The sequence below is a fragment of the Lacerta agilis genome, chromosome 6 (genome assembly GCF_009819535.1).
Source record: "Lacerta agilis isolate rLacAgi1 chromosome 6, rLacAgi1.pri, whole genome shotgun sequence".
In the NCBI taxonomy this organism is placed as follows: Eukaryota; Metazoa; Chordata; class Lepidosauria; order Squamata; family Lacertidae; genus Lacerta; species Lacerta agilis.
The window spans coordinates 89,953,392-89,965,823 of record NC_046317.1 but is presented as its reverse complement, the minus strand read 5'-3'; the positions used below and the strand labels follow the sequence as shown (position 1 = coordinate 89,965,823).

Here is a 12,432-nt window from a genome sequence, read left to right as displayed (position 1 = left end):
CGTTTAAAATAAAAGCACACATTCTACTCATGTAAAAACACGCTGATTCCCGGACCGTCCGCGGGCCAGATTGAGAAGGCGATTGGGCCGTATCCAGCCCCCGGGCCTTAGTTTGCCTACCCATGCTCTAATTCAACCCCCCCCCCCCCCCGGTTGAAGCAGGGACCTGGGAGAGGTTCTTTGCCCTCACACCTGGCAAGAGGTGTTGCAACGCCGAGTGCTCCGTTCCGGAATCCCGGACGGCCTTTTCCAGGACACACCTTTACGTTTCCCCTCCTTGGTTTCTATTCCCTCTTCTCACTCCTCCCAGCTCACCAGAACCAAACACACTTATCCGTCTGCGGCGTCTGAAAAGGAGTTTTCTCTTTGGATTTGTGGTTAAGGAACATAGACTGTGGCTACGATTCGTCGGAAGGCGGTGGTTTTTGTTCTGATGGGAGCGTAGAAGGGTTAGAACCCTGCCTTTTCTTACCTGGAGCTGCTGAGCTTTGCAGAATCGGGGCCACGGTGGGGGGGGGGTGCTCTTCAGCCAGGGTAGGATGAAATTGCTTTCTGGAGGCCATGCCTCTCTGTGTTGAAATTTGCCCCCATTATCAATATCTGCCAGTCTCGTGGCCATGCCAACCGGCTTCATGCCACAGCTGATATTTTTTCCTCCGTTGATGTTAATAATATGAAGAAACACTCTTAATGTTCAAAGTGCACACCGCACACTTGACACCTGCGGCTTTTTTAACTTTTAAGTGTGTGTGGGAGTGTGTGTTGTTTTTGTTTATTAATATGTTGCACAATTTTGTGTTATTATGTTGTAAACTGCTCCGTGATCCTTTTGAATGAATGAATGAACGAATAGTAAATAATTACCTTGCTGGGTTCTTAAGAAGCACCCTGGAATGTAGAAGGAGATATGTAATATTTCGAAAAATAGAAAAGATTTTGGAAGTAAGCAGTGGCTTAGGTTTAAAAGTAAATAGTAGTTAGTGGAAAATTAAGATAGTAAAGATGGAAGATGATAAAAAAGGAGTTTAATTCTGATGAATTTGAAAGTTTAATAATGAATTTGGAAGACTGCTAAACATGTATTATAATGCAATTCAGCAAAGAGGGATTTGAGGAAGTGAGGAAAGATAAGATGTAAAAATTTATATGTGTATGATTGGAAGTGATTATGTATTTTCAATTTTTTTAAGGTAATTATGTTATAGTTGTTTTGATTTGTGGAAAATGAATATATAATATTTCTGGACATATGGAAAAACCCAAGGGGTGTTTGGAGAATCAGATTTTGGAAGGGAAGTTGACTCTATGCAAATACACCCTTTCTTATCATATCTAAATTTCCTTTCAACATTTGGTGTATAGTGAATTAACTTAAGTCAGGCTCTACGGTTGTACTGTATGGTATATTTATGGAATTTTAAAAGGTGCAAATCTTGCATGTTTTCTATTAATTTATTTAGAAAATTTATATCCTGGCTATTGATGGAATGATCATCGAGACAGCTTGCAATACACTTGAGTAGCATAGATAAACTCCAGATGGAAGGAAGTTAGACTTTCTGGGCTCTGTGGGGCTTATTTCCAGGCAGGTGTGGAAAGAGTTGCAGGCGTAGTCTTACTGAAACAATAATTCTAAATTTATCACATGTCCGAGATGAAACTGCAGGTTGCTGCCCCTAAGTATATATTCGTTCTTGCCTGTAGGAAAAACAGAAATGATGAACGTTTCAATGAAAAAGGAAAGAGAGAGAAAGGGTTACCTGGGCTTAGAAACAGTATGAAAGAATGCAGAGATGGAAAATAACTAAGGATGCATTGACACCATGCATATAAACATGGATTTCCCAAAAGAATTCTGGGAACTGTAGTTTGTTCAGGGTGCTGTGAGTTGTTAGGAGACTCTTATTCCTCTCCCAAAGCTACATTTCCCCGAGTTTGTAGGGAAGAGGGATTGACTGCTAAACCACTCTGAGAATTGTATATCTGGGGGAGGAATAACAAACTACACTTCCCAGAATTCTTTGCAGGGGGAAGCCATGACTGCTTCAAGTGTAATCACAGGGTTTTAAATGCATGGTGAGAGTGTGGGCTACATTCAGAATAGCCGGTTTTCGCCGCAGTTTCCATGTTTACTCGGGAGCAAGTTCCACCAAGTTCAGGCATGTCCAAAGTCCGTTGTGGGGGCCTAATCCGGCCCCTCGGCCGGGCATTATCCGGCCCCTGTGGCAGTTTATTTATTGTGGTCAAATCCTAAAAAAAGCGCAGCAAATTCTTCTTTAATATAATTTTTTTTATTGAACAAGTAGAGTCTTAAAATACATGCAATACCAGCAAACAAACATAGAAATTATTGAGAGTATACAGGTGAAACTCGAAAAATTAGAATATCGTGGAAAAGTCCATTTATGTAAGCAATTGTTTTCATTAGCTACTGGAGTTTAATATATGAGATAGACTCATGACATGCAAAGCGAGAGATGTCAAGCCTTTGCTTGTTATAATTGTGATGATTATGCCGTACAGCTGACGAAAACCCCAAAGTTGAAATTGTTAATTTGGGGTTCTCATCAGCTGCATGCCATAATCATCACAATCATAACAAATAAAGGCTTGACATATCTCGCTTTGCATGTCATGAGTCTCTCCCATATATTAGTTTCACCTTTTCAGTTGAATTACTGAAAGAAATGAACCTTTCCACGATATTCTAATTTTTCGAGTTTCACCTGTACATAGAAAAGAACAAAAATAAAGCAAAAACCAAAAGGGGGGGGGAGAAAAGAAAAAAAGAGGAATAAAAGTATGAATAGAGTAAAAAACATAGTAATACCTCATATTTCAGTTACAGGTAGGTAGCCGTGTTGGTCTGCCATAGTCAAAACAAAATAAAATTAAAAAATCCTTCCAGTAGCACCTTAGAGACCAACTGAGTTTGTTCCTGGTCTGAGCTTTCGTGTGCATGCACAAAGAAGTGTATCTGAAGAAGTGTGCATGCACACGAAAGCTCATACCAAGAACAAACTTAGTTGGTCTCTAAGGTGCTACTGGAAGGAATTTTTTATTTTATTTTGTTATAAAAAGCTCGACAACTTTGGTCAGCCCTCACGCATGTTCGCTTCATCAAATCTGGCCCTCTTTGAACAAAGTTTGGGCACCCCTGGCCAAGTTCAACGCAGCTGACTCACCATCGCAGAGAACTGTCGCCTGTACGTAACGATGAGACGTCCGTGAGATGCAAAACGTTACTAGAAAGCTTAGCTGAATATATTCACAGTGTATTCCTGCTCCTTGGTTATATTACACAAATGTTCTGCTTCATTTATATTCGACTCCACCTCGGAAAATGTCCCGGGCTTTGCGAGCTGAGTTCCCCATGCGGAATGGGACTTCCCCCTCCCCTTAGGGACCTCCCCCCCCAACCCTTTGGGGAAGGTTTTGAGGGTGCCCAGAAGGGGAAGTTCCGTCAGGCAAGCAGAAGTCGGTTGCACGAGGGGGACGGCAGCTCTGGAAAGGACCAGATTTATCCTTGGAAAATGTGAGCGTTAGTCAGCGTCCAAAGTATTTGATTCTGAACTTTCAGGGGACTGGGGTGCTACACTTGTATTTGTTCGATTTTGTGGGTATGGGGCAGAGTTTGAGAGAGTGCCTTTCCACGAAAAAACAACAATTTATCTAGGGCTTGGATATGTTGATTTATGGCCGTGAAGCTGCGCTTGAAAGTAAGTGGGTGACATTTCTGTTGAAATCCCGGGTGCCAGAGCAAAAAGCAGAGACATCACCTTGCCAACAAAGGTCCGTATAGTTAAAGCTATGGTTTTCCCAGTAGTAATGTATGGAAGTGAGAGCTGGACCATAAAGAAGGCTGATTGCCGAAGAATTGATGCTTTTGAATTATGGCGCTGGAGGAGACTCTTGAGAGTCCCATGGACTGCAAGAAGATCAAACCTATCCATCCTTAAAGAAATCAGCCCTGAGTGCTCACTGGAAGGACAGATCCTGAAGCTGAGGCTCCAATACTTTGGCCACCTCATGAGAAGAGAAGACTCCCTGGAAAAGACCCTGATGTTGGGAAAGATGGAGGGCACAAGGAGAAGGGGACGACAGAGGATGAGATGGTTGGACAGTTTGGCCAAACTGCGGGAGGCAGTGGAGGATAGGGGTGCCTGGCGTGCTCTGGTCCATGGGGTCACGAAGAGTCGGACACGACTGAACAACAACAACAGATTTCTCTCTTGCCATCAAAGACTTGATTGTGTGGGACCTGGGACAGGGCCTTCACGGCTGTGGCTCCCAGGTTGTAGAACTCCCTGCCTCAGTGTGCCCAGTTGGCCCCAGGTCAAATAGCATTCTGGTACATTGTGAAGGCTTTTTTCCGGTTTGCCAAGTGTTTTATTAATATTTTCCTACAACCCCCCCCCCCCCGCTTCATACTGTGAGCTTGCCTGGCTGTGCTTTTCCTCTGATTGCCACGTGGCATTTTGTGTTAACCTGCGATTGTGAGCTGCCTTGAGGAGCTGATAGGTTTAATTTTGATTAATTAAATGAAAATTATATGCAGGAGAAGACGTCTCGCAAACTTCTTCAACTTGTGTGATGTTCTGCGGGTTGCAGAATCCTGCTTTTCTGCTTGCAGAATTTGGGTTCCTGAGGGGTTAATAAGTTAACTGTTTATATTTGGACAACTTTTCTGCTGTACTTTATTGGAAGGAGAAAAACCATCCTTTCCTTAATAACAATTTAAACAATTTATTTAACCGCAGCAATAACATTATAGCATATGTAAACATGTTCGTTAACTGATGTGGTTCAACATTTTTATATATATATAAAAAAGAACTTAGACTGAGTTCTTAGCACACATGAAAAACTTAAAACAAATCCTTATTTCCTGATGAATAGCCTTTGGAGTCTAATGTAACTTAAATAGAAAACTATCTTTAGAAAGTTACAGGTGGGTAGCCGTGTTGGTCTGCCATAGTCGAAACAAAATAAAAAATTATTTCCAGTAGCGCCTTAGAGACCAACTGAGTATGTTCTTGGTATGAGCTTTTGTGTGCATGGTCTCTAAGGTGCTACTGGAAAGAATTTTTTATTTTGTTTTATCTTTAGAAAGATATTATTATTATTATTATTATTATTATTATTATTATTATTATTATTATTAAATCAAATTTAAATTATTTTTTTTTGGATTTTATTTATTTATTTTTAAAAAATATTTGATTTTTATCCGCCCTGATCTCCACATTCAAGTTCCCAAGGCCTCCAGGTCTCTGAACTCCCCCTTCCTCTGCCCCTCCTGCACAAGCTGTCAGCCCCTTGGCTGCAGCAGGCTCGTGCAGGCTGTGCCCAGCGGTGCCGCTTGTGAGCTTCCTGAGCTGGCAGTGCGGTGCACGCCGGCAGGCTGCGTCACTTTCTGTGCCGGGGGAAGCACCTGGGCTAAAAATAAGCCTTAAACCAGGCAGCAATTATGTGTGTGTTTAATCTTCTTGGATTACAGGCAGAGGAGGAGCTGCTACGCTGCCACTTCCTTTGCGGGGGGGGGGGGGGAGAGACAGGGCTGCTGTTAAGCAAGGCGGCCGTGGCTGGAGCGCCACCTGGTGGGATGGCGATGCCCTGCCTCTGCAGCTGGAGATCAGAGAGTTTCGTTGGAGAATTTTGGAACGGCCAAACGGCAGGAATGCATAGACTCCCATGACAACTGATTTTCAAAAAACAGAAAGGGGGGGGGGAAGGGACAGATTGTGTAGATGCTGAAGCATATCCATCTGCAATTGGTAGTTTACTGCATTTGACAAATTGCCCGCGTCCGGATCTTGGCAACACAGTCCGTATTTTTAAGCAGACAGGTAGAAAAGCCAACTTGGCAAGCTGTGAAGTGAGTTTTCAGGTACCTGCATGGTACCCAAAGTTACTGTATATTGTTGCCAGCAGCAAGGGACGCGGGTGGCGCTGTGCGTTAAAACCACAGAGCCTAGGGCTTGCTGATCAGAAGGTCGGCGGTTCAAATCCCCGCGACGGGGTGAGCTCCTGTTGCTCGGTCCCAGCTCCTGCCAACCTAGCAGTTCGAAAGCACCTAGCAGTTCGAAAGTGCAAGTAGATAAATAGGTACCGCTCCAGCGGGAAGGTAAATGGCGTTTCCGTGCGCTGCTCTGGTTTGCCAGAAGCGGCTTAGTCATGCTGGCCACATGACCTGGAAGCTGTACGCCGGCTCCCTCGGCCAATAAAGCGAGATGAGCGCTGCAACCCCAGAGTCGGACACGACTGGACCTAATGGTCAGGGGTCCCTTTACCTTTAGCCTACCTATTGGCAGCAGCAGGCACCAATGTCTTAGGTTTATGGTGTTGTGTTTAAGGTTTGCTCTTGGCTCCCGCCCCTTGGCCAGAGCATAGCCTGTATGCTGAAAGGAGATTGAACTGCAATACACTTTAGCTAAAGCAGCTGTCTCTTCATCTCCGTTCTTTTGGCACACTCTGCCGGCATTAGGATGGGCACTCTGCACATGTTTCACTCGTCAGCAGGCAATGCTTCCGAATCCCGGTTGCTGGAAAACACAGAAGCGGAGGGAGGGCAGTTATGCCTCGGGCCCTGCTTGCTGGTTCCTGCAGTGGGTCCATTGTGAGAACACTTCAGCTTTCAAGTCTTTTCATTTTTCATTACAACTCAGCTTTATAAAGAATAGTACCTGGCAATCCAGACCTAAAGCAAGCTTGTTTCCTCCTGCTCCGGAGGGCAGGACTCGAACCCATGGCTTCCAGTTACAAGAAAGGAGATTCCGACTAAACAGCAGGCACTAGTTTCTGATGGCAAGAGCTGTTCAGCAGTGGAATGGTCTCCCTTGGAAGGAGCTTTTAAGCATTTTTTAAGCATTTGTCAGCGATGCTGTAGTTGAGAAATTCCTGCGTTGCAGGGGGGGTTGGACTAGATGACCGTTGGGTTCCCCTCTACAGTTCTGTGATAGTGATGCCATTTTTATGTTTACGTGGGGGGTTGTTGAATGGTGGAGTTGTGCACCATACAAGCTTTTGCAGGAAGGAAGCCACCTCTGGGCCAAAACTACCCGTTTGCAAAACGTCCTTTGTTCCTCTCCTCCCTCTTCTTTCCTCTCCACCCCCTTCCCGGACTTTGGCTGAGGAGTGCATTTCTGTAGGCTTGTGGCAGCTCCTAAGAGAGGGAGGGGGGCGTGCCTGTGTGTGTGCCTGTGTGTGTGTACATGTGCACACCAGTGCAGGGCGGAAGGACTGAACCCTCCCTTCCAAGGACTGGATAACTTGATACTCAGCCGTCCCGGAGTGCCGTTCACCCCAGAGTGTTGCCTCTGGGCGCCTGCAATGCAGAGTGGTCTAGAGAGACCTGTTAAGGCATTGCTGTGTGGCAGAAAACAGCTTGGCTTCTCTTGTCAACCTGGGCTGGGTGTGTTTGTGCGGGTAGAACAGTCTCATCTTCCTTTTCTTTTTGTGTGCCTGGAGAGTTTGGGGTGGGGAAGGAAGGAAGCAATTTATTCTCTCTCTCTCTCTCTCTCTCTCTCTCTCTCTCTTGTCTCTTTCCCCCCACTGCAAATCCCTCCCCCCAAACCCACCTTTTCTATAAATCCTTAACTCCAAAGTTCCTAAACGTTCGTAAGTGCGCATTACTTGGGAGGACAAGGGTGCTATGGGTCTGTTTTGTTCTTATTTTGTATTTTTACGCTGCGAACCGCCCTGAGTTCTTTGGATGGAGGACGGCATGCCAATTTAATAAGCAAACAAATAACCGCCCTGAACTGTTGAAAAGAATTTTTTTTTAAAAAATCCTTCCAGTAGCACCTTAGAGACCAACTAAGTTTGTATATAAGGGTCTGGTGACTTTCAGTGTATCTGAAGAAGTGTGCATGCACACGAAAGCTCATACCAAGAACAAACTTAGTTGGTCTCTAAGGTGCTACTGGAAGGAATTTTTTAATTTTGTTTCAACTATGGCAAATCAACACGGCTACCTACCTGCCCTGAACTGTTTCTTCTCCTGTGTCGAATGGAAGACATGTAAGTTCCTCGGGGCAGAGACCTGTGTGTGCCTTCCAGAAAGTGGCGTGTAGTGCCACACACACACACACACACACACACACATATATATATATATATATATATATATTCCTTTCAGGTTAAATAAGGGGTGGGCATTAATCCCATGGATACATACCCTCAGCTTCTTAAAGCAAAGTAGATCTGCGTTATAATCCTGGGAGTTATAGTTTTAAGGACGCTGAAAGTTGTTAGGACTACAATTCTCAGAGTGGCTTAACTGTTCATTCCTCTTCCCGGGGAACTCTGGGAACTGTAGTTCTGGGAGCGGAAGAGGGGTCACCTAACAGCTCTCAGCACCCAGAGCAAGCTACAGCTCCCAGAATTTTTCGGAGCAAACCCTGATTCTTTAAAGTGGTATGCTGCTGCTTTAAATGTTCGTTGGGAATGTGGCCTCGCCTTGGTTCAAATGATTCGCTAGTTTGCAGGTTTGGTCCCCGTACGGGACAGCTGCATATTCCTGCACTGCAGGGGGTTAGACTAGATGACCGTTAGGGTCCCTTCCAACTCTATAATTCTATGATTATCCCAAAGCTTACTCTTGTGTCTCATATGTGAGGTTATCTTGGCTTATCAAGATTGTGATTGCATTCCTGCGCACGCTTACCTGGGAGTAAGCTCCGTTGAACTTGCCACAGGATTGGTCTGCGTGTTCTGAATCATGTTTGGGCATCTCTTTACAGATGAGAACACTTGTTGCGGAGTTGCAAAGCAGTAGAAATCCCCCCTGTGTCACAGCAGGTGATCAGGATTCCAGCTCTCTCCCATTTTCGGATTTAAGCTGTAGGCTTTTTTCCCTTCCCTCTCTCATAACACTAGAATTTGCGGACAGCCAAAGAAGCTGAATGTTGGAACGTTCAGGGAAGATGAGTGCATAGTGAAACTGTGGAACTCATTGCCACAGGAGGGCAGTGGTGGCTACCAACTTGAGATTGCTATAGAAGATGCTAGGGCAAATTCCTGGAGGAGAGGGGGCTGCTAGCCACAGTTGGAGGCAGTTTCTGGAAACCACAAGAGGAATGTGCTCTTGCGCTCGGATCCTGCTTCTGGGTTCCCATAGAGCAGGGATGTCCAAACTTTTTTCAAAGAGGGCCAGATTTGATGAACATGCGAGGGCCAAAGTTGAACTTTTTTAGGATCGAAGTTGTTCAGCATCTTTTTGGATTTCCCCCCAAAGTTGTTGAGCTTTTTTTTTAGGGTTAAAATTGTTGACCTTCTTTTAGAATTTTACCCCAGGAAATTAACTGCCACAGGGGCCGGATAATGCCCGGCCAAAGGGCCGAATTAGGCCCCCAAAACGGACTTTGAACATGCCTGAACTTGGTGGAACGTGCTCCCGAGCAAACATGGAAACTTTGGTGACAACCAGCTATTCTGAATGTAGGCCACACTCTCACCATGCATTTAAAGCCCTGTGATTACACTTTAAGCAGTCATGGCTTCCCCCTGCAAAGAATTCTGGGAAGTGTAGTTTGTTATTCCTCCCCCAGATATACTATTCTCAGAGTGGTTTTGCAGTCAATCCCTCTTCCCTACAAACTCTGGGAAATGTAGCTTTGGGAGAGGAGTAAGAGTGTCCTAACAACTCACAGCACCCTGAACAAACTACAGTTCCCAGAATTATTTTGGGAAATCTATGTTTATATGCATGGTGTCAATGCATCCTTTGTTATTTTCCATCTCTGCATTCTTTCATACTGTTCCTAAGCCCAGGTAACCCTTTCTCTCTTTTTCCTTTTTCATCGAAACATTCATCATTCCTGTTTTTCCTACTGGCAAGAACGAAGATATACTTATTATTGTTTCAGTAAGACTACGGCTGCAACTCTTTCCACACCTGCCTGGAAATAAGCCTCACAGAGCCCAGAAAGTCTAACTTTGTTCCATCTGGAGTTTATGTATGCTACTCAAGTGTATTGCAAGAGTGTCCTAACAACTCACAGCACCCTGAACAAACTACAGTTCCCAGAATTATTTTGGGAAATCCATGTTTATATGCATGGTGTCAATGCAACCTTAGTTATTTTCCATCTCTCCGGGCCAGACTTTGGACATGCCTGCCATAGAGGCATCTGGCTGGCCACTGTGAGAACAGGATGCTGGACCAGGTGGGCCATTGGCCTCATCCAGCAGAGCTGCATAGAATCACAGAAGGGACCCTGAGGGATCCTCTAGTCCACCCCCCCCCCCACGCAATGCAGGAATATGCAGCTGTCCCGTGCGGGGTCAAATCCTGTGATCTTGGCATCACCTAACCAGCTGGGGTGTTCTAGTGTCCTTGGATAGCAGGGCCATATCTATTCTGCAGCCGCCAGTCCTAAATAATGGTCTTAAGAGCCAAAGCAGCCGTGGCAGATGTTGCAGGACCCAAAACGAACTGTTGCAGGTGGGGGCCTCTTATTTTAAGTGAAAAGCCTGCATGGTTGATTGCTAAAGGGCTGGTAACGGGAAGTTCCATCTCTGGTCTTTGCTTTCTCCAGCTTGGATGTTTGGCAGCCGCTTCCCGGAGGGAAGAGAGAAATGCATTATTTGTTTGTCCATTCTGGGATCATGAGCTGCTGCTGCAGGAAGTCATGTGGGAGAGTTGAGAGCAGAGGTTCTCCATCACCGGGATGGAGGGGAGCCCAGATTTTGCACTAGGCTGTCAAATCACTCAGGCGTTCCCATTGGCTCATGTGGCTCAGCAGGAAGGAGGCGATAGGCTGTGAGTTGGGGAGGGAGGAGCCTCCATGCCATTGTTTACACTTGTGCACTGGTTGGGGGTTGTGTGTGTGTGTGTGTGTGTTTTTTTTTAGAGCCGCAGCTTGCTTTTCTGCCGTGGGAGTCCTTTGACCCCTTATTTGAGCAAAACTTCCTTGAACGGGCCTTTCCGCAAGCCCAAGATGGCTTTTTTTTTAAATTAAAAATTTATAGGGTTTTTACAATTTAAAACACAAAACATTTACATGGTTAAATTTTTTCATACTCCCCCTTCTCCCACCCAAGGGGAGCGAATAACTAAGCCCCCCTCTCACTGGAGCATTTACACAATCTTTTCAAATTTAACCAAATAACTTGTGTAAATCATTGCTTAAACCTGGCCCTTTGCCTGGGCCAGAAATTCTTACTTTCCTTAATTTCATCCTCAATTGACTTCCTCAGATCCCCCCTGTTGAATTCTAAATCAAAACCTATTTCCCAGTTTTCCAATTCATCATCTATTCTACTTTGCACACTTTGACCTTCCTCCTTATCACTTTTAAAAATATTTATTCATCCGACTTAATTGCTTATAATTTTAACTCGACCTCTTAGTACTTCTGAACTCTTCTAAAGCCATAATTAAATTTTCAATATTCAAATGAGTTTTGTTTAACTAAATTTTCCTTCCCCCCCACCCCTTTCCCTCCCTCTGGTCTCAAAAATTTTGGCTAATAATTATTAACATTTTCCATTACCGCAATATCCATATCCATCTGTCAAAACCATGAAAAGAGAAAAATATCCATAAACATGTCCAATTTTTTTTAACCCTCTCAAAACCCTGAACCCAAAAGTCAAAGCAAACTGGCTTCTGTTTCTGTCTTGTCTCTTGTAACATTGTAGTATTGTCATGACAATGTACATCCCTCAATGGTTGCACCTTTATTTCTTTCTTCTTCCGTAGAATTTTCCCATTGTCCATTCCATTTTGCAAGCCCAAGATGGCTTTGACAGCCTCTGCAACGTGGAATGTGTGAGCACGGTGTTGCCTGCTTTTTAAAAAATAAATAAATAAAAATTGCACCCAGGCAATCCAGATTTTGTGCTGAGCACAGCCAAATTCTGCAAGTAGCAGAAATTAGTTTTGCATAGCTTCTCCCACTTTGCATAATATATTTCTGCGGCTTCTAGAGTCTCTCTCTCTCTCTCCAGAGCAAGTGTGCTGGGGAGTGTGGCAATGGACTAGCCTTCCTCCCCACCCCCAGCCCTCCACATTTCCTCCTAGCTTTGTGGTTTAGTGGAAGGTCTGGCTCTGTTGTTGCAGAAGCACCTGGAGTGAATTGGCTGCTCTGCAGCCAGACAAACAAGTTCTCTCCACACTGATTTTTTGCAAGCAACAGATGAAAGGTATCTTCCTTGGTTATTCAGCAGCCTAACCAGCAAAGGGGAGGGGCAGAAGCCTAGCAGCCACAATTTTTTCCTTGTCTGCCAAAGCCAGCCCCAAAGTGTGGACTTCCAGGTGTTTTAATATTTTTGCATGATTCTAACTCGGTTTTTCTAGGCACGGGTAAATACCACTATACACCTTCTGACAGCTATGTGAAATCGTACTCCTTTCTGGCTTCTGAGATGGCCTGTGCACGCGGCAGTCATGAGGACTAGCATCCCAGCATTGTTTTGAAAACAAAA

The 12,432-nt window shown here is 44.7% G+C and overlaps 1 protein-coding gene across 2 annotated transcripts in view; it reads left to right on the top strand.

Annotated features, from left to right (window-relative positions):
* SLC2A4RG (SLC2A4 regulator) overlaps positions 1-12,432 on the top strand; it is a 41,794-nt gene that overhangs the window by 10,586 nt on the left and 18,776 nt on the right. The window lies entirely within an intron of this gene.